Raw genomic sequence first — 5,827 nt, forward strand, 5'->3', positions numbered from 1 at the left:
CGCGAGTGCGCCATCGCGCTCGACGGTATCATCACGTGTGAGAGCATCAATCACGGCGCTCTTATTAAAATAGAATATAAAATTGGTATTAAAATATAATCAATATTTCAAATTATTACTATAAATCATACAAATTGTAGGATTTAAGTAGGATCCTATAGATTAATGCGATTATCGGAATAACTCCAATATAGAATTGTTGATGAGCCAATATTTATTGGGCGACAATATAGGAGAAAAATACACTTTTGTTCGCACTTCACGCTTAGCTGTACCTCACGTTTCAGCCATCTTCCAATCTCTCTCGTCCTCTCCTCTTGCGCATGTGCGCGTTGATCCTCTAACGTATATCGCCATAGTCGGAATCGCGCGAAAAATAAAGATTTAATAATGAAACGGCTACTCTTCCTACATTCGGCCATTCTGCACTGTCGTGCGTGTCGCACGGCACGGCTGGTTTAATGTTATACAACAGTTTCTATTAGCTTTACAAAATAATGAAAACAGAAAACACTCTTATCATGTTTGTTATGATCGTTCGAACTTACTCACTAATAGTCCATTAAAATTACATCTTACCAAAACAAAATTGATTACTTATAATTAACGCATCACAAAGAGAAATGATTACTTATATTTAACGCGTCACAAATAGAAATGATAATTTATAATTAACAACATTCCAAGGCTTTAGGTATTCAGCGCAAGTAGAAGTTGTTACAGGTCCTTCGTGCGAACCGCTTTTTATTACATCGTACGTGTCGTTAGGTTTAATCTTTTCGACTTGGTATGGCCCTAGATATTTTGCTCGCAATTTACGGCCTGGACCCAATTGTGTTCGTTTAATTGCTACTAAGTTTCCTACTTGATATTCTGTAGCCTTCTTGCGCCTGAGGTTATATGTTTTACAATTCTCCGATTGCACTTTCAGGATTTGTTCTTTCGCTCTAGCTCTAATTTCATTACGCTCTTCTTCAAATCTCGATTTAAATTCTTGCTCTATTACTTCGCGTAGTTTCAAATCGGTTTCATCACGCATCTTTACGCCAAACAGTATCGAAAGGCGCCGCATTTATGCTACGATTAAACGTGGAGTTCAATATACGTTGCAATCTATCTACGTGTCGGTACCATTTGGTAGGTTCCTCGATTGATAACTTAGAGAGTATTGATATGATTGCTCTATTTAAGCGTTCTACTTGTCCGTTTGCCCTTGGCAATCCCGCAGTTACCGTCACGTGTTCTATTCCTTCACTCTGGCAATACTCCTTGAACTCATGGGAAGTAAACGCTGTACCCTTATCTGTCACGATTTGCTACGGACTACCGAATGTCTGTTTTTGAACGTCTAACCGACTTATAACCTCGCGAGTCGTGGTGGATTTAGTCGGATACAACCACACGAATTTTGTAAAACTGTCAATAATAGCGAGAATATGATTGTAGTTTTTGTTAGTGGTATCTAACGGTCCTAAATGGTCGGCATGATATGTGTGCAATGGCACATCAGGTTTGGGGATGGGATGTAAATATCCTTCCTGCCTACCCGCTTTGCGATTTGTTAGTATACATTGTACGCAACTGGCAATGTGTCGTTCTACCTTGCTCCTCAAATCGCGTATGAAATATTCCTGACGAATACGTTCTTCGGTACGTTTTGCCGACATATGTCCCTTCTCATGTGTCGTTCGAATTACTTCTAACTCTAGTGTCCTGGGAATAACGAGTAAATCCCTACCATCTTGAAACTTGTATAATAAATCGCCGCTTAAATGATAATTCTTATACGGTTTATCTTTAACAATTTCTGTTATCGCTTGAGTCTCTTCATCGTTAGCTTGTTGATTTCTAACCTGTGATATAATTGGACTTTTCGCTATCGTCATAACTGGATATCTACTCAAAGCGTCGACATGCTTCATACGGGTTCCTGGTCTATGCTCTATGATGTAATCATAATCCTCTAGTGCGAGAGCCCATCTAGCAATACGCGTACTTAACTCTTTTTTACTCATGGTGCGCTGAAAAGCCGCACAATCGGTGACTATCTTAAATGAGATCCCTAACAGGTACACTCGAAATTTTCTAAGGGCTTCTACCACCGCAAGCGCCTCTAATTCATAACTCGTGTAGTTCCTCTCTTCTTTTTTAGGCTTTCTACTCATAAAATATACCGGGTGTAATAAATTGTCCTCATCTGAACGCTGCAAAAGTACGGCCCCATAACCGTTTATACTCGCGTCCGTATGTACCTCTGTTTCGTGTCGTGGATGGTATATTTTCAGTACTGGGTTTTGAGTTAGAACCGTCTTTAATTGTAAGAACGCGTTTTGCGCCTTATCGTCGAAAATGCACGGTTGATCTTTCCGCAACATATCACTCAATGGTTTCGCGATCGTAGAATACGAAGGTATAAATTTTCTGAAGTACCCTGTCAAACCGAGAAAGCTTTGAATCCCCTTCAGTTCCTTCGGTTCTGGATAATTTATCACGGCTTTGATCTTTTCTTGGGAAGGGTGAATTCTGCCCCCTTCTATAGTATGGCCAAGAAACTCGATAGTTTTTTTCACAAATTGTCACTTTTTAAAGTTAATCTGTAAACCGTAATCACTAGCTGTTTTTAGCACGATCCGCAACCGTTCTAACGCTTCTAGTTCATTTGCCGCCGGCACGATTAAGTCGTCTACGTAAAGTAAAACCACACCTTGTCTAATTAAATCCCAGAAAGCAGCATTGATGTACCTTTGGAAGACTCTCGGCGAGTTACATAGTCCAAAAGGAACTTTTAAGAATTGATATTGACCATTCGAAGTGACAAACGCTGTATATTTCTTACTCTCTTTTTCTACAGATACGTGAAAGAATCTATTTTTCAAATCTAGTGTACTAAACACGCGAGCGTCTTCTAATTTGTCTAGCAGGTCTTCGATTAGTGGTAAGGGATGACCATCCTTTTCTATAACCTTTTCTTTAGCTTCCTATAGTCAATACACACACGTGGAGATCCGTCCTTTTTTCTAACAACTACTATTGAACTCGCGTATTCCGACGTACATTTTTCAATCACTCTGTCGTTTAGCCATTCTGTTATTTGATTGTCGACTATCTCGCGCTCGGGTGCCGGTAATCGTCGCGGTTTCTGAAAGATTGGCTTTTCGTCTTTTGGTGCAATACGCATGCTCACATCCGTTGTTTTACATTTATTTGCCTGATACGTTTTGACAATTGTCTCTACTTCTTCGCGTACTTTCGGACCCGTCTCACTACCGATATCTAACGCTTGTTTTTCTATCACATTAATTTGTGCTAACAATTGAGCAGGTGTTGCTCTTCGTATAGTTATTCCGTCGTTATTGACGGTCATTTCCGTCATCGTTAAAAAGTCGCTACCAATTATGACGTCTGTGTTAGTCGCTTCGTTCGGCACGACATGCATTATACCCGGATATTCCTCGGAGTCTACCTCTATTATTGTATTTATGCAACCTAACGAATGTACCTCGTTTTTCCCGAAACCGGTTAAACAGCTACTATTTCCCCGTAGCCTATTTAATTTCATTTTATCATAAACATCTTTACGTATCGTCGTAATTTGGCTACCGGTATCAATTAATGCATCAACCCGCGTACCGTTCACTGCAATTCGTTTGAACATTCTACTACTTGACGAATCTATAATCGTGTTAATCACTGTCTTCTTTCTATCATCTACCGCTTCACTATTGTCCGACGCATTACACAGATTTGCCGTATGCCCGTATTTTTGGCATTTGAAACACTTCTTACCTAATTCTTTCTTTTTACAATCTTTAGATTTGTGTCCTTTACCGCCACAGTTGTAGCACCGCACGTCCGTCTCTTGTTCTTTTCTGTCGCTCTTTGGTGTTGTTGACTTCCTCGCTTCCTCTGTCTTCTTTGGCGTTTCGTTCTTCTCTCTCGCTTTCGTCTTCTCAGTATTCTTCTTCCGAATTGCTTCGTATACTTTAAGCTTCTCCTTGAAGTCTGTCAGTTTTTTAGCTCCGTACAGTATTATTTTGCCTTGCGTGTCATCTGGAATTCCGTCGATCACATACTTCATAATTGCTTCCGTTTCTATCTTGCCTCTAGCAGCTATCTCTTTCATCGCAGTATTCCTGCAAGGTCTCATCTCTCTTCAATCTTCTTTTCACCAGCATCTCGTGTATTTGAGCACTGTTTATCTCGTATAGAAACTCGTCTCGCAAAATCTCTTTTAACTTTTTCCATGATTTGATAACGCCTTCGCTGTCAATGAGCATTTTAGCTGGTTCGGCTAGTGACTTTTTTGCAAACACTAACTTCTGTAATTCCGACCATCCAAACAAATTAGCCGCGTCTTCAAATTCAGCTATCCATCTTTCAACTGGATATGTATCCTTTCCAGTAAAAGTTTTAATCGAGTCTTGTACGTCACGATATGTCATGGAGAATCTTGTGTGCATCTGACCGCCTCTGGTGGAGTGGTTCTCTTCGAGGTTATTTTCCTCCTCTTCGTTGTTTCTTCTTTCCTCTATTTCGTCGTCTTGCTCGTCAACTGTTCCGTCATCACTCATATCTTCGTCTGACTCATCGTCCTGTTCATGATCTTTGTGCGTGAGAGTATTTAAATTCATTAAGCCATGCAGTATGCGTATCACTAATTCATCTTTGTTTCCACCGTACTCTAAACCGAGAATATTACAGCAAGATATTAGATCACCGAACGTGAGTCCTCGCGCCGCCTCTATTTTATTCGCGTATTTCTCTGTGTCTTTTTTAAAAGCGAAACCCTCGAAATCTCTGAGTCTCTGTCTGTTTTTCCGATCACCTTCCTTTTCGAAGATAAACTTATGTAAAGCCATCACGGCAACGGTTGACGCCGTGCGTATCTTCTGCTTGATTGGTTCTATCTGTGCGAGATTATTCATCTTGTCTTTGCACACCTCACGTAATGTAGCAAATGTTTACAGTCACGCATTCACCGTTGTTGCACCGTCTTGTTCACGTACACTCAAGACTACCGTCTCGCGCTCGCTTGCGTTGTGCAGTCCTGCCAACACACTTTCAATATCGCTACTAGCGCTGCTGTCGCGCGCTTATCCTCGTCGTATTGTCACTGTACTCCCGATGTTGGTACTGTTACCGACGCGCACTCAGTTTTGCCACCGTATTTTCGATGTCGCTGCGTCACCTTGTGGTTGCACGCCCAATGCTTAACGTCCTCACAGTTTGAACGTCGTCTTTTTTCTTCTATCGTTTCTCTTCGTCTTATCGTCCTTCGTCTTAAGTCTTTTCGTCTTGCTTCTTCCTTCGTCTTATCGTCTTTCATCTTACGTCTTTTCGTCTTGCTTCTTTCTTCGTCTTATCGTCTTTCGTCTTACGTCTTTTCGTCTTGCTTCTTTCTTCTCCTTTGCCTCTCACCAGTTCTTACCGCGGACGAGCCCCCAAATTGTAGGATTTAAGTAGGATCCTATAGATTAATGCGATTATCGGAATAACTCCAATATAGATTGGTATTAAAATATAATCAATATTTCAAATTATTACTATAAATCATACAAATTGTAGGATTTAAGTAGGATCCTATAGATTAATGCGATTATCGGAATAACTCCAATATAGAATTGTTGATGAGCCAATATTTATTGGGCGACAATATAGGAGAAAAATACACTTTTGTTCGTACTTCACGCTTAGCTGTACCTCACGTTTCAGCCATCTTCCAATCTCTCTCGTCCTCTCCTCTTGCGCATGTGCGCGTTGATCCTCTAACGTATATCGCCATAGTCGGAATCGCGCGAAAAATAAAGATTTAATAATGAAACGGCTA

Source organism: Trachymyrmex cornetzi, unplaced genomic scaffold (assembly GCF_001594075.2).
Source record: "Trachymyrmex cornetzi isolate Tcor2-1 unplaced genomic scaffold, Tcor1.1 scaffold310, whole genome shotgun sequence".
In the NCBI taxonomy this organism is placed as follows: Eukaryota; Metazoa; Arthropoda; class Insecta; order Hymenoptera; family Formicidae; genus Trachymyrmex; species Trachymyrmex cornetzi.